The sequence below is a fragment of the Pan paniscus genome, chromosome 6, assembly GCF_029289425.2.
Source record: "Pan paniscus chromosome 6, NHGRI_mPanPan1-v2.0_pri, whole genome shotgun sequence".
Classification (NCBI taxonomy): Eukaryota; Metazoa; Chordata; class Mammalia; order Primates; family Hominidae; genus Pan; species Pan paniscus.
The window spans coordinates 164,712,450-164,735,955 of record NC_073255.2 but is presented as its reverse complement, the minus strand read 5'-3'; the positions used below and the strand labels follow the sequence as shown (position 1 = coordinate 164,735,955).

The 23,506-nt window shown below is 40.4% G+C and overlaps 1 protein-coding gene and 1 pseudogene across 1 annotated transcript in view; one reads left to right on the top strand and one right to left on the bottom strand.

Annotated features, from left to right (window-relative positions):
- Positions 1-23,506, bottom strand: part of SND1 (staphylococcal nuclease and tudor domain containing 1) — a 436,722-nt gene that overhangs the window by 211,727 nt on the left and 201,489 nt on the right. The window lies entirely within an intron of this gene.
- Positions 18,140-20,025, top strand: LOC134730821 (CD2 antigen cytoplasmic tail-binding protein 2-like; annotated as a pseudogene).

The following is a 23,506-nucleotide window of genomic DNA, read 5'->3' as shown; positions in this document are numbered from 1 at the left end:
CTCACTGCTAAATATGCCATGCATTCACATTTTCAACTATCTGCAGGACATGTGAATTTGTATGATTCATCATTGTGTAAAACTCAGCATTTCAAAAATAAAACTCACTTCCCTAGATAAAAGCTTTTTTGAATCTTACCAAATCAGCTCCTCCTCCCAACAGCCCTATCTGGAGGACCATCATACTCTCAGCACCTAGGCCTGACATCTCTCTCATTCCTGTATAAAAATCTCTGAACTCAAACCTACAGTGTTTTTCCCATGAACATTTTCTTTTCGATTCTCTCTCTACCCCAGTTGAGGCTCCTACTGCCTCTCACAGGGACTATTACAGCCTCCCATACCTGGTCTCCTGGTGATGCTGACCAATTCCAAACACTGTCAGCTGAATCTTCTTAAAGGATTAGGTTGGCAAGTAATCCTCATTCTTAAACACACCACAACCACCACAGAAAACTTTTTTAGAAATTTTCTAATACGAAGACAATCATTAGCATCATATCTGAATAATGACAATGAAGGGGGAAGGAGCAAAGGACAAAGAGAAGGAGAGGGGCAAAGGGGAGCAGGAAAAGGAAATGGATAGGGGAGAGGAGGAAGACTAAAGTTTACTGAGCACTATTCTAAACGCTGTACATTTATTAACTCATTTGATCTTCACAAAATTCTGATGAGATAGGGACTATTATTATTCCCTATTTTACAAATGAGAAACCTGAAGCACAGAAAGGTTACAAAGCTTGTAAGTGAAAAAGAACCAAGGAGGCACACACAGGCTGGAGGTAGAAACATGGTGTTTCTGTGATAAAAAGGACATTGCCAATGACCTTGTCCAACCTATAATCTGAAAACATCTGATGACACAACTCTCATCCATTTTTACTCAAAAGAATATTTCAGACATAATGAACATCTACAGGATGTCCACCATGGAACAGGCATTTAAACACACATTAACCTAATCATCCTAGTAATACAGAATACAAAGGCAGTATATATTGCTTCCAAAAAAGAGAAAAACATTGCAGCCTTGCCACATGTAATCATTTTGTAAGTGGCAGAGCCATGATTAGAAGCCAGGTTTTCTGATTTCAAACCTGGTTTTCTTTTGACTCAACAGTGCCACAATTCCAGGGCAACAGACTATTAAAGGTATTCTACAATCTACCCTCATACCTCTGACCCTATTCCATTAAATCCCTTCCAACTTTCTGCTTTAGCCTGAACAGGCTACTCCTTAGCCACCAACCAAGCCTGGCATTCTCCCCATGCCGGTGCCTGTAGCTGCACCACTCATCTGGCACTCAGCTTTTATTGCTGTATATTATCTTTTCTGGGTACATATCTTGTCTCCCAACTAGATCATATTCCCTACAGATCCAAGAAGAGCAAAACACTTAGTAGGCACTCAATAAATATTTATTGGCTAGCTGATTGATTTTACTCACTGAGTTCCTAGGAGGTTCTGTGGGCTGTTGGATGAAAACAAAGTAATAACTGACTGAGTCATAGAATTTTTGAGCAAAAAGACTCCATAGAGAGAAACTAATCCAAATGCCTTCATACGCAGATGAAGACAGATCCAGAGAGAAACCAAGGAAATTTTTTAATGAGTTGTTGTCTAAAAGAAAAACAGAGTGACACCAGCATAATGGGCATCTAAGAGCCTTCTGATTCTTAGCCTGTTTCCCTTTATTACACTGCTGTGCTTTTATAATTCTGTAAAATAAAAATAAGTATACTGTGCGCATGAATTATCTAGGTTGCCCTTAATACATTAAAAATGTATTAGCATATTAAAAATAATCTATCCACATATTGTAAATTTGAGCACTCTAGTTCTAATATGTTAGCTAAATTATATATTAAACATTTAATTACAATAATTTGCAGGCCTTCTGGGGATTCAGAGGATTTTTTTGAGGGGTATGGGAGAAATGATTCGAAAATGTCTGATGACCCCTTCTTTTTTCTCAGGATATATTCCAACGTAAAGTAGAAATGTTTATTGTAGATCTAGGTATGTTTCCTTCATTCCTTATTTTTTTTCTGCTCCTCTATCCTTTGAGAAACAAAATTTCACAAAAAATATCAGTATGGGGAGTGTGAATAGAAGTATCAAAAAACACCCTCAGCTTCTCTCAAGTCATTGATGGCGGGAGTAGGAATTGAGAGTTTGTGTAGTCACTCAGGGGACTTTTCTCTACTCCACCACTGTCCTAGACTCTGGACTCAAGTCAGTAACCTCAAAGGGTCCTGATACAAAAAATGATTATAGTCATTTCATACTTTTGTGCATAATATGGTCTTTCAATATGTGTTTGAAAGTCAACTTTCACATGTTAAACAATGGATGTAACAGTCAACTGTTATCTCCCTTTTAACATATCACACTCTTAATAGGATGCAATGCTAAGCTGTACACCACGGAAGATGAAAATCATCAGATGACTACCCTGTCCCTGCCCTGGCAGGTGGGGCAGAGACACATGACAGAGTCTCTGCCTATTAAATGCTTCTGCGTGGAGAGTAATACAAAATAGAGGGAAGAGTCAAATTTCATTTACAGTGGTGTCCTGCCCCTGTGACACCATAAGGGAGGGTGTCCTGGCCAGACTGCTCCTAATTAAGACAACAAATCTGCATCCTGCTTCTTGGCCCTTTGCAGGAGCCCTGTTCTCCATCTATTTTCCAAGCCTGATGCTCCAGTGAGTTCTATTAGCTCTTCATAATGTCCCATACATCTTCCTTTTGTTTAGAATAGTCAGAGTTGTTGTTGTTTCTTGCAACCAGAAGGATCTTAACAGTACATTATGAGGTTTGATTTCAAGAGCTGAATAATAAAAAGTCCAGCTGGGTGTGGTGGCATGTGCCTGTAGTCCCAACTACTTGGGATGCTGTTGTGGGAAGAACACTTGAGTCTAGGGGTTCAAGGAAGCAATATGCTATAATCATGCCTAAGAATGGCCACTGCACTCCAGTCTGGGCAACACAGCCTGTCTCTTAAAAAACACAAAACAAAACAAAATAAAAATAAATGGTCCCTAAGCCTGAGTTGCATAGGCCATGCTTTCTTCTAAACTAGGAAACACGGGAGCCCAGGCCCAGGGTGAGAGGTAGGTGACACAGTTAGGCTTCAAGAAGTCTTGAAGGCTCAGGTAAGGACATACAACAGGATTTTCTCTTCTCGGGCTTGCCCTGTATTACCCAATTCCCATTCCAGCTGCAGTGTCTAAGGTGGGTGGTTGGGCAAATCCCACTCCAATTACGGAGTCCAGGAAAGGTGGCTGGGTAGTGATTAATCTTTAATCCTCTGCTTAGGTACTTAGGATAGAGTAAGAGGGAAGGACTCTGTCTTGCTCTGTCACCTCACCACTAGCTGAGTAGGAACTTAATGACGTGTTCTCTACCTGAACACATAAAATCCTGTGAGGTTCCCTAACCCACCTGAAACCCAACAGTTTCAGTCACCCTGCTCAGAAAAAGGAGAGAGGCAAGAGAAGACTGGTGATGAAGTGAAGGTGGCTTCGAGGATACTGCCACTGGGTGAAGAATAAAATCAAGTTTAGAAATATCCGTGAACGGCATATTAAAGGGTGGAATATATAAGAGATGAGTATCTTAAAGTCAAGAACATATCAATCTCTGGTTTTCACAAAGATACCACTATATTCCAGCAAAGAGATCAATTTAGGTGTTCTTAAGAATGAATGAACAAGGTAAATGTGAGGTAGGTCTGTTGTTGGTCAAAGAGATATTCTCCTAGTTATTTTCTTTACATTTCTAACCAAATATGACGCCCCAACTACATTCATTTTCCCAATAGAAAAAAATCGATCGCAGACAGTAAACTTCTTACCAGTTAAAATAATTTCACATCTGTAGGTACCAAAATATATTCAGCTTTTAGCTTAGCTTATTATGTTTGTTTTCTAAAGCTTAGAAAAGAGGAAACCAACATTCTAAAAAAGATTCACTGCGTGGCAGAGTCGTGTGTGTGTGTGTGTGTGTGTTAAAAAAGATCTAATGTAAGATACTGTGTCATATCAACACTTTAACAGGAAAAAAAAATCCTCATCTAAATTATAAAAAATAGGTGAAGAGTGAGAAGAGCACAACAAAACAAATGTATATGGCCAAACAGAAATGCTGGGAATAAACACTGATCAATTAATTCTCCATCATCCATACCAACAAAAGAAAGAAGTTACACACAGCATTGGTATTTGTTCTTCAGTACTGAAAGTCATCTTATGCACTTCCTCCAGCCCTCTCAGGCCAGAAAGCAATTCTGAGCCTGTTTCACAAAACCCCACATGGCACAGAGCAGAGGATCTGGGTTCTAACCCCAGCTCTCTCTATAGCTGCTTCACCTCATGTAAATGTGCTAAGCCTGTGCCAGTTTCCATACCTATAAAATGAGATGCTAGATCTAAATGCTCTACAAAATAGCTTCTAGCTCAGACATATTATAATGAGTTTTCTTTTTGAGACACGGTCTCACTTTGTTGCCCAGGCTGGAGTACGTGGCACAATCCTAGCTCACCGCAGACTCGAACTTCTGGGCTCAAGCAATCCTCCTGCCTCAGCCTCCTGATGAATTAGACTACAGGCGTGCACCACCACACCTGGCTAATCTTTTAAATTTTTTTGCAGAGATGGGGTGTCGCTATGTTGCCCAGGTTGGTCTCACACTCCTGACCTCAAGAGTTCTTCCTGCCTCGGCCTCCCAAAGTGTTGGGATTACAGGTGTGAGTCCCTCCTCCCAGCCTATAATTTTTAACATGAACTAGGATCTACTTATTAATAGTCACGTAGTGCATGTTCAATGTAGATTCACACTTCTATCCATATCTTTATAATGACACTTGATGATAATGTTTGAGGCCAACAAGATTGTGTATCATTTCAATGAGCATTAAGCATACCTTACACATTTCTAGTTTGGAGCACTATGGCAGCAGGAGGAATTTCATTATTTTCAGTGATAAGATACAGTTTTCTGCAACTTATCACTGAAAATAATGAAAAACCAAACACTCATCTTCACATTTACATACAGTCATGCACTACATAATGATGTTTTGGTCAATGATGGAGCACATATACGCAGGTGGATCCCATAAGATTATAATGGAGCTAAAAAATCTGCTATGGCCTAGAGACTGCGTAGTCATAGCCTGCAGCACAATGCATTACTCACAAGTTTGTGGTGATGCTGGTAAAAATAAACCTACTGCACTGTGAATCCTATAAATGTATAGCACATACAATTATATACAGGCAGTAATGGTAATGGATAACAATAATAAATGACTATGTTAATGGTGCATGTATTTACTATCATACTTATTATTGTTATTTTAGAGTGCATGCCTTCCACTTAAAGAAATTAACTGTAAAACAGCCTCAGGTAGATCCTTCAGGGGGTATCCAGAAGAAGGTATTATTATCATAGGAGATGACAGCTCCATTTACATTACTGCCCCCTGAAAACCTTCCAGTGGGACAAGATGTAGAGGTGGAAGACAGTGATAAGGATTATCCTGACTGTGTAGGTCTAGGCTAATGTGTATGTTTGTGTCTTACTTTTCAACAAACGAGTTTTAAAAAGTAAAATAAATAAATAAATTTTAAAAATAGAAAAAAGTTTACAGAATAATGATATAAAAAATATTTTTGTAGCTGTGCAATGTTTGTTTTAAGCTAAGTGTTATTACAAAGGAGTCAAAGTTTCTTTTAAAAAAATTAAGCATTATAAAAGTTATAGTAATCTAAGGTTAATTTATTATTGAAAATGAAAACTTTTTGAAATCAATTTAATGTAGCCTAAGCGTACAGTTTATAAAGTCTACAGTAGCGTACAGTAACATCCTAGGCTTTCACATTCACTTCCTATTTCATCAATGATTCACCCAAAGCAACTTCCGGTCCTGCAAGCTCCATTCACGGTAAGTACCTTTTATACTCTAATTTTACTGTACCTTTTCTATGTTTAGATGTTTACATACACAAATACTTACCATTGTGTTATATAACTGCCTATAGTATTCAGTACAGCAACACGATGTACAGTTTTTAGTATAGGAACAACAGGCTATACCATACAGCCTCTGTGTGTAGTAGGCTATACTATCAGGGTTCCTGTGAGTACACTCCATGATGTTCCAACGATGACCAAATTGCCTAAGGACACATTTCTCAGAAGGTATCCCAATTGTTAAGTAATGCATGGCTGTAGCTTGTTAAGTAGTATAGGGGCCTATTATCAAGCTTATACTCGAAAAAGACAAGTAGCAGCAATATGTCAATAAAACCGCTATAAGCTGTTTCTTGAGTGGTCAGTATGAGCTTGACAATATACTAAGGACCATAGGAGATTATTGCACAGTAAGTATTAAAAAGGCAGATGGAGTTGGTGACTACTACAGTCCTCTCACCAAAAAATTATTACTGAAAGAATCTTGACTGTAATTTCTTCTTCATTTTATAGGTGGCTAAACTGAGACCCAGAGATAGTAAGTAGTATTTAGTGATGGACCTGGGCTAGAACTCAGGTCTCAAGTCATAAACAGGCATCCTTCCACCATGACAGCCTGTCTCCTACATTCACACACAGATTAGAAGTCAACCAGAACAAACTATATAAGGAGTGACTTACATGGATCTCAAGGGCATTATGCTAAATTTAAAAAGCCCATCTCACAGAATCACATATTATGATTCCATTTATGTAATGTTCATGAAATGACAAAACTATGGAGATGGAAAACAGTTGTCAGAGGGATGATGGGAAGGGAAAGGGGTAGAAGGGGTGGCACTAGGGAGACCTTTGTGATGACTGAATAATTTTCTACCTTCATTGTGATGTATGTGAATCGACAGTTGATAAAATGGCATAGAACTATACAAAGACACTGTATCAATGTAAACTTCCTGGTTTTGATATTGTACTATAATTATATGAGATCTAACCACTGGTAGAAACTGGGTGAAAGGTACATGGGATGGCCCTCTCTCTACTACCCTTGCCACTTCAGTGAATCTACAATTATTTTTTTTAAAAAGTCAATGGGATTTTAACTTACTGAAAGGAGACAAGAAAAGCATTAATGACTCTAAACTCCATTCTCACCTAGAATAATCAGAATAGTTCTCAACCAGAATAAATCTCTGAAGGTCAAAGTAGACAAAACTTGTCACCATCCCTCTACTCCAAACTCTGTAATGGCTCCTGTCTCACTCAAAGCAAAGGCCATGTACAGCCTACAGGTCTGCTGTCCTCATTCCCTCCTTCGCTAACCCCATCTCCCACCACCTCCACCTTTGCTCCCTCTGCTCCAACCCTAAAGCCTTCTTTGCTATCCAGGACACTTGACCATAAGACCTCTGTCTCTAGTGTTGCCTTTGCCTTCTGCCACTTGCTTTTTCCCATCCTTCAGGTCCTTGCTCCTGATACCTTGCCACTGAGGCCTCCCTGACTCTTCCCTGGCTTCCCTACTAAAAAATTTCCCCCTCGTAACCCTGGAATACCTCCCTCAACTCTTTCATAGCTTTAGTTTTCTCTATAGCACTTTTCATCACCTATATATCTTTACTGTTTCTTTATCTGATTGCCCCCATTGGAACGTAAGTGCTGCACAAAATAGATCTCTCTATCATATGCACTGATCTATCCCCAGTGCAAAGAACTGGCGCCTGGCAACGTCATGTACTCAACTCAGTAAATAAGCTGTTGACTAGAGATGGAGGAAAAAAAAATACCCACAAACTAAAGTTAAAAAAAATAAAACAACCATATAATGTTCATGTGGCCTAAGAAAACAGGTGCAATTTGGAGATTACATGCAAATGAGGTTGAGTTTTACTTACATTTGGAAACATGAGATTTTAAATTCCAAGTCTGGCTTTAGTAAGATGAAACTTGAGAAAGACATTTACCTTTTAAGTCATATTTTCTGTTCTATCATACCAAGCGGACTAACTTGACCTGAAGGACCTCTAGGGTGGTAGACAAAGCTAATGCTCTAAATGATGCCACAGAAGGCATCATCTGTGTTTCGGACCTTAGCCAAGCCTAGAAATAAAGACATACCCCATGGGGAGCCATGGAAAGGACACGAGCATTTGTTAAGTCAAATACCCTCTATAAGGCAGAAAAGATATTACATACTGGGAATAAAATAGTTATTTGTCACCTAGTGCTGTGTGTGCTATGAGTCTTTTTGTTGTTGTTGGCAGTGTCTGGTTCTGTCACCCAGGCTGGAGTGCAGTGGTGCAATCACAGTTACCTGCAACCTCCACCTCCTGGGCTCAAGTGAGCCTCCCACCTCAGCCTCCTGAGTACCTGGGACTATAGGCACATGCTGCTACACCTGGCTATTTTTTAAGTAGAGAAAGGGTTTCACCATGTTGCCCAAGCTGGACCTGAACTCTTGGGCTCAAGTGATTCACCCACCTTGGTCTCTCAAAGTGCTGGGATTACAGGCGTGAGACACCATGCCTGACCTACTATGAGTCTTATTATAAGTAAGCACCAAGTGTTGGGGGAAGACACACACAAGATGCACAATTCAGATTTTAGACGGAGTACCTACAGCAAAACTTTCCTGAGAAATGAAGCACTGAAGGATGAGTAAGAGCTAACCAGATGAAATGTATGTTCCAGGCAGAGAGCAGACTAAGTTAAATAGTAATGCATTTAATTTTTTTTTTTTTAAAGGAATGGTGAATAAGAACCAGGGAATGTAAATATAAACATGGAGAGGTAGGGAGGGGCCAGGTCATGGCTCAGTATACTCCACTCCTAAGGCTATGGAATGATTCTAAAAATCAGATGTGTGTTTCAAAAAGAGAATTAAAGCAGTAATGTAGAAAATGGATTGGAGGGCAGTAAGACTAGAAATAGAGAGGCTAGTAAAAAGAACTGCTGAGTTATTCTACGCTGACAGCATAAACCAGGCAGTGAGGAGAGATAGGATAGGATGAACCTGATATACCAGTAGGTAATTACGTACTGGGAGTTAGGAGGAGATAAAGATGACAACAAGATCTCTAGACTAAAAGACTATGTAAATGGTGACACCGTCAAAAGACGCGATCATTTGAGTAAAGGAACAGCAGTTGAATATAGGTGGGAAGCCTGCTAGAGACAGGGATAGGGAAGTCAGCAGCATCACCATGAGATCACCCAGAGACTGAATAGTGGTAAGAAGAGAGACAATGACAGAAGCCTAGGAAGCACAAATATTTAAGGAGCACTCAAAGCAGACTGAGAAAAAGTTATCAGAGTTGTAGAAGGAAATCCATGAAAGTGTGGTATACTGAAAAGGTAGAAGAAAACAAGATTTTAAAAGATAAGTATTAAATACTCCAGAGAGGTCAAGTAAAAGTAAAGACTGAGAAGTGTCCTTGAGGGAAGCATTGGTGAATGATGGGGAAGGTTCAAAGCTAGAAGGTAAAGGAATGAATAGCAAACGGGACAGAATTAAAATGTCTTTTAATTATTCTAATTAACTTGGCTATGAAGAGAAGGCAAGAAGAAGAAAAGCAGATATAATAGGATAGAAGACTGAAGGACAATTAAAAATAACACTAGTTAAAAAGAGAATAGCCAATAGCACAAAATCCCAAGGAGAACAAAAGAACTGGAATGTAGAGCATGTAGGCAGAACAATTAGTTTGGAAAGAAGAAGGTGAAACTGTCTACGGAGATGGGAAGGCAGGAGGTAAGAAAGCAAGCATAATAAGGAAGGCAAACTGGAAGCTGAGAGAACAAGAAGTTAAAGGCATCTTCCTGATAACCCTATATTTACTCCATAAAGTAAGAGATGAGACTGCTGACAGTGATAGGAAGAGATATAGTTAAGTAGGGGGGCTTGGTGGACAAAAGCGGTCAAAGTCTAAAATAGCCATGGTAGTGAAATAACACCATTAAAACAGCATTTATGGAAAATTAATCCAGGAGTATTATGCAGCAAGATTTGAAGAGGGGGAAAACCTGCAGGTACGAAATGCTTGGATCTGCCTTGTTGAGTGCATGGAGTGAGGGATGGCAAGAGTAGAAGGAAAGAACTGATAAGATAATTCTTTAACATATAAATAACTAAATCACTACCTTCCTAATGAAATCGCTTTCTCTCAATACCCCAAGGAACACCTAGGCAGCATCAAATACCTTTAATTATTTCAGCTCCTGGTGGGAATCAAAGCTATTATTGATGGGCAGCCCCTAGCTTTTAGATTTCCCAATCCAAAATGCTATATGCTTCTTGAACCATAGCTCATAATCCAACTTAGTAACTCATTAAATATGAATGACTATGCCTACTTAAAGCACATCTGGAATATTCCCTGTACAAGTGGTGATACATTTTAATGGTTGTCCAATCAACCTGGACAGCTCTTCAAAATGAGTTGTCTAGGTTCTTGGCTTCTCTTCGAGCTCAGTATGTCTGGCCGATATGAAAAGGAATAGAATCATCTGACAGGAGAAGACTCCAATTTGGTGAGTACCAAAAAAGTTGGGTCTAGCCCACTGCTTAGGTTGTATTTTAATAAACTACACAGGTGATTCTTGGGCACACTGGAGTTTGAAACCTTCATTTTAATCAGCATTAGAGTTAAGCATGTTGGCTATGAAATGAGAGTAAGATGATACAAATGGAAATGAAAAGCAGGTATGTGGTAAAAAAAAAAAAGGAGAAATAAAAAGTTGATAATCATCAGCATACAAAGGGTAGATGAAGTTATGATTTAACAAAATACCACATAAAATAAATACCACAGTCTGGGCAACATAGCAAGACCCTGTCTCTATTAAAAAAAAAAAAGATAAATAAATTAGCTGAGCATGATGGCATGCCTGTAGTCTCAGCTACTCAGGAAGCTGAAGTAGGAGGATCTAGGAGGTCAAGGCTGCCATAAACCATGATTGTGTCACTGCATTCCAGCCTGAGTGATAGGGCAAGACCTTGTCTCAAAAACGAAACAAACAAAACAAAACCACAAAGGAGAAAAAAAAATTACAGAATCAAGACAGTCCCTTAGAGAATGTGAAGCCAAAGGACTTAATTAAATCTTTTGTTTGTTTGTTTGTTTGTTTAATCTTGTACCAAAGATAAGGTATGGCACTTACAAAGAACACATCCAGTTCCTGCTTCTCATTTCATTTCTGGAGTTCATTTCCAAAGACAGACAAACAATGTTTTTGACATCTGTATGGCATCTTTCTTTGAAGAAAAACTGTATGATACAATAATGCTCTGAGCCACATTTCCTAACCTACTTCCAATCTTGATCTTCCTAAACGAACCTCAAATTCTTTATAGATAGAAGGACAGAGGTCCTGTAACTTAGTAAGGGCCATGGCCAAGCATATGTCAACTATAGATAATTTGAAGGAACCCACCATATGTGTAGATGCTCTCAGAGGGATACACTAATGTAATCATCAATAGTGTTTCTCTCTCAATGGAATTCCTGCCTAACTGCTGATCTGGGTGCAAGCTAATTTCCCCCATGGTGAATACTGCTGTTGAGATGCAGAACTCTCTACCATCTGTTACCCAGAATTAGCATAATGACAGATTATCTAATCCCTTACATTTAACAGATATAAATGGTGCTTCTATAACATGAGTTCACTCACATCCTCATTCATATGGTCTACCCCCACCCTATAAAAATTGGTCCTCCCATTCTCCTGGTGATGGATCTGGTCTGGAGTTTACCTCCAATCTTGCCAAAGAATCCAGGTGCTTTGCCAATGAGAAGCTTTCCTAACCCATTTTATTCAGGAGTGGGAATGCAGCTGTTATTCCAGATGCATCTGAAAAGGGGCATGCTGAAAATAAAGAAAAACTGTCTCTAGTAGACCAGCAAAATCCATAGTGCAGGGAAGTGCCTTCAATTAGATCATATTAAAAACTTTGACAAGGTATACAAAGAAAAGGGTTAGTCAGCACTGAACTGGTGAGAATGAAAAAAGGGAGAAAGACACCAGAAAGAAATCAGAAAATTAAACTGGCAGCAAAGTAATAAAATTCTAACAGGAAAGACTCTGCTGTTTTACAGATTCAGAACTGTTCTAGATAGCAAGACTTAGGTAGCATTGAACAAAATATGAGAATCAGACACCCAGAAAAACAAGGACATGCTCACAGATTCAAATAACCAGAAGAGCACCATCAGCAAGAAGTGGATGGATGGTTGCTGGTGTCACCAAACAGAAGTGGTGAACTGTTCTACCCCCAGTGACCAGTGTAGAGATGGCTCAATTGGAAGGAAGTGAGAAGCCATCAGATTGTATTGAAAACAATTTCCAAAACATGCCATTTCCTCATAAACTGAGGCTTTGATAGGGCTCAAGAGAAAAAGATGACAAGAAAACATGCTTGCATATAAAGAGCTACCTAATTTCCTGGGGTGGGGGGTGGGGGAAGACTTAGAAAAATGGGAGAAGTTTCTTATTTATCCTAAATATCTAACTAATCAAATAAAGTATTTATTTATAACATTTATACATCATCAAGTATACATTTCAGAAAAGTTCTGCTCAAGCTGCACTCGGTATGGGTGTATTCAACACCAGAGTATACACCATCAATAGAGACACTTCTTGAGGTACTTTTCTCTCACTTTGAAATTTTATCATTTGTCTTATAAGTATATCGTATATTCCTATCTCCACAACATAACCTAGGACAGGGGCAGGCAAATTCTTCTCCAGTTTTTGGAGTTAAAGTTTTATGGGGACACCACACCCATTTGCTTACACATCATCTATGGCTGCTTTACCGCTACAAAGGCAGAGCTGAATAGCTGCAAGGGAGACCATACGACTCTCAAAGCTGAAAATATTTACCATCTGGCCCTTTGAAGAAAAGTTTGCCAACTTATACCTTAGAGCACTGCTCTTCAAGGTGAGCTTTAACAGGTTACTTTCCATGGTGCTTGTAATGAGGGGGTCACACTCACAGGAATAATTACTGTATCTGTGTAAAAAAAAGTTAGCTATTGTTTTACGATTCTGCCAATATGACATTCATATAGCACTGGTTAATTCATATGTTCAAAACAAAGTAACTAAGGCAGCACACTGTAATATGACAGCCTCTGAGAAGACTCTATGGATAAGGTGACTTCCTCTTCACTAAGCAATAATTTTTTTTGAGGGAAGAAAGAACATGGCATTTTTTCAAGGTATATTAACACTCTGGCCATAAGACTCTACAGTAAATAAACTGGCACCTCGCTTCCATGGAACATTCGTAATGCTTCCATTAAGAGTAAGGAATGCAACCAACACTGTCTTCTCTGCTTTTAAGAGCAGCAGGAGGTACAGAAAGAAGCTGTGTGGGATACTGGACTTGCTGTGCAATGTTACCTCCTGAAGGTTTTGTGGGGAAAAAATGAATTACTACATTTAGATAGTGCCTGGCGCACAGTAAGCATTATATATGTTGGCGGTCACTGCTGTTGTTATTAATTTTCATTATTATTAGCATTGGCCTAGTTATGTCACTCCTCGTGGACTCCGCTGCCTTGTGTGCAAAATGAGGGAGGTGGACTAGATAGTCCTATCGATGTCTTTCTACTAAAAAATTATATGACTTTATTAGAAGAAAAAAATCCAAAATATAGACATCAAGGGACATGTTCTCAAAGAAAGCATCTTTTAGGAAATAGTTGAAAAGGTGAAGCCTGACTTCACAAGTCCAGAGATCTAGGAGATGAAGCTGTCAGTGCAAATTCTTGCTTCAAATGCAACTGTGCTGGGAAGAGGTCACCCTGAGCTGATAAAGATATCGTGTTCACCTCTTCAGCAGCAGTGCACGGCCTGGGAGAGCACCCATCCATCCGCAACACTCTCAATCATACATGCCACTACAGAGGCAAGATTCATGGCTTCAGCAACTGCCCAGCGTTATCTGATATGCATGAAATCAAAGTTTTCATCATTGGCCAGTGAGTGTTAAATCCCAGAATACCAGGATTAACGAAGGAATCATTAAAAACCCAGCATTAAATCACTTCTGTAGCCAATGCTGAGAGTGATGTCTGTAATACATTACAAGGCTGATTTAAAAGAAACAAGTTCCAATTTAGAAATGAATTACCTGAATTTTTTTTAACTGGTTGGATGGCTATCACAGCAATTTTGTTATTACAGGGGAAAGAGAGAATGGGTAACTTATAAATTATGCTGCAAATGGGGAATTGTCCTAAGATCACCGGGCACTGGATTCCAGGGCAAAAAACCTCTTAGAGACATATTAAGAGGGAGATGAGAGTCCTGGTAATCAAGTCAGAATTTCTTTTGTCCCCCAAAATATTCTAGTGGGTAGGGTGCTGTTAACACTTCATGCTTGGGAAATAAATTTGATTTAGAGAAGTTGTAGAATAACGACATTCTGATTCGATTTCCACAGTCCCTGCCTTTAGCAGACTAGGAAAACTGGATGCATTCTTCAGCTCCTGCTTTTGAAGCTGCCATACATTAAAAAAGTGTACTTTCCAGAAAAAGACCTCTTAGGTAGTGAAATCAAAGCTAAACTGCAGAAGGTGAGGGGAATAATGTGGGGATTACCTTCTAATCCACAATGAATACTAATGTCTTATTGCTAGACATAGTCTATCAATGTGAAAAAGTCTTCAACAAATGTGTTAAAGATGAAGCACAGTGAAAAACAAAAACCTGGCACAGGTGGACATGGCCACGCTCTGCCTATACACTCCATTCTTCCCTTGAGTTCCTGGATGTGAAAATCACGGCCTCCAGACTTCTACTTACTGTTTTAGGTTATAGCATGGAATGGTGCACTAATTAAAAAACAAATAAGGCCAGGAGCGGTGGCTCACGCCTGTAATCCCAGCACTTCAGGAGGCCGAGGCGGGTGGATCACCTAAGGTCAGGATCCCTAGCCTGGCCAACATGGCGAAACCCTGTCTCTACTAAAAAATATAAAAATTAGCTGGGTGTGGTGGTGGGCACCTGTAATCCCAGCTACTTGGGAGGCTGAGACAGGAGAATCACTTGAACCTGGGAGTCAGAGGTTGCAGTGAGCCAAGACAGCGCCACTGCATTCCAGCCTAGGCAACAGAGTGAGACTCTGTCTCAAAAAACAAAAAACAAAAACGAAACGAATGACACCAGGTAGACGGGGAGAGAGCATCCCTTCAAAAGCAATGATTCTCAGCCACACTAAACACACAAACCTCAACAGTGCAAGATGAGGTATAGAAAATAGTTCCAATTCAAAGGATCCAAACCAAAATGGAAATAGGCAGTCCTGATTCTCTCTTCTCTGCCAACCCATGATACAATGATTTACATCTATCCCTGAAAAGCAACCTTGAAGGGTTATCTAAGACCAGATGATATAATTCTTAAAATACTATGTTGTAAACATGGATGATATTCAAGACATTTAACATATGGCACTGGCTAGTTTTGTTATACCTGTGTTTACTGGCTGAATAAAAGCCCCTTTTAGAAAGGTGTGAAAGAAAACAGCTAGAGTCATAAATGGGGTTATATCTAGAAGCGCATCAACATAAAACAGCCAATCTTCTCCAGCATATTAGTTTGGATTAAAGCCTGCCAAATAATTATACTTTGGTCATCAAAATACACATTATTAATTTCATATACGTAAGGCTATCCCCCAAAACAGAACACCATAAACTCTAGGGCTTCTTGGATATTTAATTTTGGGCTTCAGTCTTTATAAACCCACCAACTGACATTGAGCCTGAAAAATGATTATACTTGAATTTATTTCATCACCCCAAATATTTATTACTTCGAGATACACAAATATTTATTACTTGGAGATACAGTTTTGGTTAGCTAGCAATAAGAGAGACAACAAAAGAGATTAACGCCTTTTACTGCCTAAGGATTCCTTCTAGGAGGGTGTTTTAAAACAACAGTAATAATAAACAGTCGCTAGCCAGATAAAATCGATGAATTTGAAAATCAGTTACAAATAGGGTTAAAAGGAACCTTACAGGTCCAAATTCACTACACCACCATTCCACTACACCACTGCTCTCTCAGATAAGCAATTCAACTAAGGTCACATCAGTGGCTAATGGCAATCTGGCCACTGAATTAACTGGTGGAGATCACTAAGAATTAACTATTTGGGTAAAGTCTGATTACATTAATGAAGAACAAGCACCTTAAGCAGACTTTCGTAAATCCAGACTTCCAAGCAAACTAATCACTTAAAATCAAGAGCCTGGGAAGGAAGAGCTACAGGGAAAATCTACAACTAGACGTTTCAGCCAACAGGAAACTTGTGGCTTCATTGCTACTGCTTGTCTCACCCATAAACATTCCCACCACTGAAATCCCCTCTACCAAGAACCTGAGAAGAGGTTTGAAGGAATTTTACATTACCAAGAAGACACACATTAAGGAAGCATAATGTTGACAGTACTGTTTATGCCACTTTCAAAAAAGGCCAGCTAAGGGCCTTAGGAAAAGAGGTTAACTGACTTGCAAGGTCACACTTTAACCTGGAGGCAGAGCTAGAAATAACCATCTCCCCATTGGCCCCTCCACCGCTCTGCCATCATGTACATCTTCCAAACAGAGATGGTATTGAAGAAATTAACAGAGCTGTAAAAGTGATCTGAGAACATAAACATCTGTAATGTCTTTCTTATTCCTCCTATTACCTGTATCTATGCTGCAGACCTAATCTGAGAGCAGAGAAGATTGTTGGTTTTGGCCCCTCCTGTTTCCTTTAGACTCCCTTTCTCAGTGGTTAGCAATATTGGGTGCACATCAGAATCACCACTTAAAACACTAATGCCAGACCCCACACCAAGACAAAGAACCTCTAGGGGTGAAGATTTACACTGATAAAACACCAAGCATCAGTACTTAGATTTTAATTTTGGGCATCACTATTTTTTGTAAGTGCTCCAGGTGAGTCTATCAAGTTTTGTGAAAAACTACCCAGACAGAAAACTTCAGCTAATACTACTCTCCTCAAGAAATCAAGGGCCAAGAATGATGTAACACAACCTAAGGCCCCAGAATCATAAATGTGTCATATTACCTGGCCTTCCCAAAGAACAAGACCCTGAGAATTCTGGGAAGGGAACAGAGCAAACTTTGGTATTATTTCAGGAACAGCAAACTCATTCCTATTGGTTCTATTTAGGTCACAGGAAGCCAACCAATCAGTTGTGGTAGCAACCAGAGAAAAGACTCCTCCTCTTTGTCTCTGCAGAATAGAACTGCCAACTGGCCATGCTGTACTTCCTAGGCAGCTGTGATGACAAGAGCCCCCTGCAAAACATAGACATTAAGTAGGGGTGGGGAAGGGTGGCTCTCTGTGTCTCTGGGAAATAAGGATAAATAAGCTAACTTGTGGCCATTATGACAAAACCAAGCCTACATATCCATATTATTGGCTTGACATTAAACATCACTTAACAACAAAACAAAACCACCCACCCATGCAAACACATATCCCAAGACAGAAAATTACATAATGGCATCTGGAATGATCTGCTCTGACAGTGAAAGCAGAACCAGCCAAACCAATGAGGTCTAGAAAGGTCCAAAATGGAGAGAGGCAGCCCCAGAGAGTCATTTTCACATCCCCTGTAGTTTATGTAAATGCAGGTATACATAAACAACGTTTTGTTCAGAGGAAGAAACTGAAGTAATAATAGTCTAGATTCTAGACGACCATCATTCTACTCAGAGAAATACCACACCACTGCTAACTGGAAGTATAACTACGTTCTTCTACCAAATCTAATCATTCTAGATAAGAACAAATTTGTCAGAAGAAACTTGTTTCAGCACATGTTGCTTTTTAGGGTAGAAGGTCAAAATAAGTTTTATTTCATATTGGTCAGAAAGGAAAAAGACGTCCAGGAAGAGGAATTCCACTACCTGTCCACTATGATTTATGGCCTACGTACTAGCCAGCTGGCATCACAGGAGCAGGAGAGTGGTGTTTTTGTTCCCTAGAGTCCATTAGCAACTGGACCAAACCCAATGTCAGTGTTGCTAAGGTCCAGATTGTGGCAGCTGCTTTAGATCTGCACTGCATAAACAAAGTACAGAACTTCTGCAGGTAAAAGCTCTAGAAATGAGACCCCACGCCAGGCCTCAGACTTGGAAGAGGAGGACAGCTTGGGCCAGACCCCAGTGAGTGCCCAAGCCTTCTTGGAGGGACTTTTGGAGCTCCTATTGCCTAGAGAGACAGTGGCTAGGGCACTGAGGCATCTGGGGGCCCGAGGAGGAGGCAAAGGGAGCAGCAAGGGGCCTGGGTGACCCAGTTCCCTGCAGTGCCCGGACCGGCTCTCCGAATTGGCCGACCAGATGGTGGCCCAGGGAAACCTTGGCATGTACCAGGAAACGGAACAGTTGGCCATGCGGCTGAAGGGTTTGGGGTGCCAGGCCCTAGGGACCCCACAATCCCACACCCCCACACTCCCTAGACATGTTCGCTGAGGAAGTGGCAGAGGGGGAACTGGAGACCCCAACCCCTACCCAGAGAGGAGAAGCAGAGTTGCCAGGAGATGGTCTGGTGGATGTGATGTGGGAATATAAGTGGGAGAACCCGGGGGATGCCGAGCTGCATGGGCCCTTCACCAGCGACCAGATGCAGATCTGGGTGAGCGAAGGCTACTTTCCTGATGGTGTTTACTGCCGGAAGCTGGACCCCCTTCATGGTCAGTTCTACAACTCCAAACGCATTGACTTTGACCTCTACACCTGAGACTGCTGGGGACCTAGTTTGGTGGGCCCTTCTTTCCTGAACTTTGTGGAGGAGGTCCAAGTGTCTCAGGCAGTGAGGAAGTTGGAGGCCATTTTTCAGTCAATTTCCCTTTCCCAATAAAAGCCTTTAGTTGTGGGGCCTTGGCTGTGCTGATGGCCAGAAGCGAGGGAACCTCTCCACAGCCCCTTTGGACTCGCCTTGGTCCCTGAGTGTTTGCTCTTATGAAAATCCTCCTTGGAGGTGCCTGTCAGGGGTCCCGTGGCCTCCCTGCCTGGACTCTGCTTGCCAAGCAAACACCCCCAACTGTGCTACGAAAAAAAAAAAGAAACCTCACTTACAAAACTAAGTGAAAACAAAAATACATTTTTTAAAAAGTGTTCTTTGGGAGGGCGAGGCAGGCGGATCACGAGGTCAGGAGATCGAGACCATCCTGGCCAACATGGTGAAACCCCGTCTCTGCTTAAAAAAAAAAAAAAAAAAAAATTAGCCGGGGGCGGTGGCGGGCACCTGTAGTCCCAGCTGCTTGGGAGGTTGAGGCAGGAGAATGGTGTGAACCTGGGAGGCAGAGCTTGCAGTGAGCTGAGATAGGACCACTGCACTCCAGCCTGGGCGGAAGAGCGAGACTCCATCTCAAAAAAAAAAAAAAAAAAAGTGTTGACATTTTTCCTAAGAATTGGAAACCAGAATATTTTTTAACTTAATGATTCATAGTTCTAGTACAAGCAATAAATAGGTCCAGCAAAAGTTTAAGGGCTTTGAAATTCTCTCCTTCTCTTTGGAAAGGAAGGGGTATTTTTGGTTTCTTGCTTTGAAAGACAGTAAGCCACTACAAAGACTCTGTGGTCAACCTTCACTAAATGATCTGATCTTTCCACAGCTGCAGAGGGTGCTAAGTGACACAAGAAGCAATATAAACATTTCAGAGGGAAATTTCTGAAAAAGTGGTGACAGGAATAAATGAATTGTTTAGTTGCTTCTTGGTGTAAAAAAAAGAAAAGGTGATTTTGTAGTCAATGCCAAAATGATCCCTTTTTCATTGGGGAGAAAGAGGGATGGTATGAGAACTGTAATATAGTTCCCATTGCTACTGACCTAATGTGTGATGGCTTATAAACCACATTTTAAACACAATAGATAAAGCAACAGTCTGCTGAATCCCAGTTTATATGTAAGCAGATATATTAGAAAGTCAGAAGACTCCATGTAAAACCAACAATGGAAATCTGATAGAAGGCAGTCCACTTCCCTTTATGAAGCTAATGCTCTTAAACATCTCCCAATCCTACCACACATACTCACCTCCAAGATCGCAATATTTGCTAAATCCTTCCAAGTTCCTTTTGTTTCCCTGTTTAAAACACATTTTCACTAAAGGCAGAAAAATTAACTAAGGCACCACAGCAGGAAGGGCCATTCTAAAAGCTCCATGGACTACGGCTTTGAGTAAGCCTTTTCAGGTGGGGGTAGAGTAAAAACATTTCCGAAAACACTAATTTGGTAGCCCTGTGCCTTTTCATCACCTCAGATAAACAGGCAAAGTAGATAGCTAGCTTACTAGCTAGAGCAAGCATACCCAGGGAAGTAGCTGGCTAGCACACCTCTTGATTTGAAAGGTATCCAATATACTGTTTTTATTAAAGAATAAATTGTGTGCCTACTAAATGGTAAATATGTGTTAAGCTTCCTGAAACATTAAGCATTACTCATGCATATCCATTACTTCTACCTGTATGCAAGTACTTATCAATCATTACTGTCTTAAGGAAACAGTATACATTCAATACTTAGGGGGAAAATGAATGCAATTCGCCGTCATGAAAACTGAAAAAGTGATGTGAGGAGACTAATACAAACCAAAGTGCCTCCAATGGAACAATAAAATGCCCTAGTACCACAGAGTCCTCAACCATAATCCAATGAGGCATTTTGTTTTGTTTTGTAAATTAAACCTTGGGTAGCTACTACTTACTAAATTCATCCTTAAAAGAATCTGTTGGGTAGCAATCACATTAGTGGATGAGTTGGCCACAGGGAGTGTGATGAAGAAAAAGAGAACAGAATATAAAATCAAGTTTGAGCTTAAAGAAATAGCTGGACATGTGAGAGAGAAGTGGGAAAGAGGACAGAGAAAGATGGAAGAAACTATTAGATTTTAAAATTAGGTCAATGGTGAGCAGCTCCCCTCTGGAGGGCTTAGGGCTCACTTTAGTATTTGATTGTTATGTCTTAGTCACTATGCTAAACATTTAAAATGCAGTATCACCTATAATCCTCACAATATCTTTATGAGGTATACTATTATCTCTAACTTACAGCTGGAAAAACAAAAATCAAAAAAACAAAAAAAAACTAAGGCCCATGATTACACAGTATCTAATAGTAGAGCTGAGTTTTTTACCTCAGACCTATTTACTTCCAAACTCTACATTTAAAAAAATACCCAGGTGCAGTGACTCATGATATAATCCCAGCACTTTGGGAGGCCAAGGTGGGAGAACTGCTTGAGCCCAGGAGTTCGAGACCAGCCTGAGCAACATGGCTAAACCTCGGTCTCTTCAAAAATCAGCCAGGTGGGGTGGCATTCAGCTGTGGTCCTAGCTACTTGGGAGGCTGAAGTGGGAGGATCACCTGAGCCCACAGAGATTGAGGCTGCAGTGAGCCATGATTGTACCACAGCACTCCAGCATGGGTGACAGAGTGAGACCCTGTCTCAAAAAAATTCCATAGAATCTTAATATCAACAATAGTTTGCCTTAGACTTCATCTCAACCTTATGCCGAGTGGTCCAAGTTTTTCTGCTTCTAAATTTTATATTCTTTAAAAAAAAAAAAAAAGCACTCAGCACTCAAAAGAAGCACCCCCAAAATAGGAGCTATTATATTAGCAGGATGAAATAACAGGCAATTTCCCCTATTTTCTTTTGAAAATGTTACTACAATTTTTATTACTTTTTAAAAGATCACTCAGAATGAAAGGGAGCAAATCCCTTTTAAGCAGAATCACTACTGTGAGTTACAAAAATTTATAAAAACTCCATTCCTATTCCCCTTAACACTTAGTGCTGTGCTGACCACAGGAATTATAAAGAGAAGGGGGCTGAGAAATGGCATAGAAAAGACCCATAAGTTTTGCTTATTGGTAACCATGTCAAATGCCCCCTCTCCTTATCACATCAATGACACTATTCTAAATAAATAAATAAATAAATAAATAATGCTTATTAGTAACCATGTTGAATGCCCCCTTCTCCTTATCACATCATGGCACTATTCTAAATAAATAAATAAATAGAATGCTAGTAGGAGGTCAGCAAGATCTACTGAGAACTTATGTCCAAACACCATCCTTTACAAGGTCCCCATGAAATAAGAGAAAGACAGATATGGAAAAGAATAAAGCCCTGGCCGGAGTGGTGGCTCACACCTGTAATCCCAGCACTTTGGGAGGCAAGGTAGGCAGATCACTTAAGGTCAGGAGTTCAAGACCAGCCTGGCCAACATGGCAAAACCCCATCTCTACTAAAAATGCAAAAACCAGGCAGGCGTGGTGGTGGGCACCTGTAATCCCAGCTACTTGGGAGGCTGAACTCAGCAAGAGAATCGCTTGAACCTGGGAGGCAGAGGTTGCAGTGAGCTGAGATCACACCCCTGCACTCCAGCCTGGGCAACAGAGTGAGACTGTGTCTCAAAACAAAACAAAACAGAACAAAAAACGAACAAAGCCCTAATGATGCTAGAAAACAAGAATGTGTGTTAGCAGCACATCAGAAAGTTTGCAAACCCTGAAAGGCAGAAAGCAGATGGGGTCAGACTAGTGGAGAAATAGTAGCACAAATACTAAGAAGTAAGAGCACTCCAAGGGCCTTTATCAATAAATACAAAGCACCACAGTGAGTAGGCTTTAGGGTCATCATCGGAGTAATTAATTAGAAATCACACTCAGAAAAGCATGGCCAGCCAGCCAGAATCTCCACTTCCCTGTGATGCCCACAGAGTAGCTAGGAGCAAAAGGTTTTGATACCTGGCAAAAGTACAGGCATAACTGGTATCATATATTTACCACAAAACTGCACAGAAAACCTTAAATAAAAAGGGCTTGTGAGAAAAATAGGGTTATGGGCAGATCATTTAAGTAAACCCTATGGAACTTTGAAGCCCAGGCACTAGTAAAAACAAGCCTAATAAAAATACAAGCCCAGTAAAATCTCTACCAGCAGGGCAGCATTAAACCCTGGGCCCTCATGCCTTCTCCTCTTCTAGAGGAGGTGCTAGAGCACTTTGCTTCTAACAGAGACCATTCATTAACCCACTGTTTTAATACTAAAGGATGTCTTCACAGTTCTTCCAATTACTGTTGCAGCTTGCTACCAAGCTTACCTGTAACGTGGTGGAAAGCATTAAAGTTCTCAAAGCCACAAAATAGTCACACTTACACTAAAGGAAGTTACTGTTGCAGATTTCTCAACATTAGATACTCAGATTTTTCTTTAAAAGTCTATTATCTATATACTACTAAAGCTGTCCCTTAATTTAACACGGGAAGAAGTTTAGATGGATGTGTGGCCACAGCATTTGAGACAGCTTCTGCAAAGCACATCCCAGTCAACCCCGAGCCCCCACTTGCAAAATAATCCTGGAAAATACATTAAAGCTCTCTAACAGAGAGCCTCTTTCCCTCGACAATTTCAGTGGGGTCTATAATTTGCTGGCTTCCTCTCTGCTGCAGGACCAGATACTTTTGGGCAGCCTTCA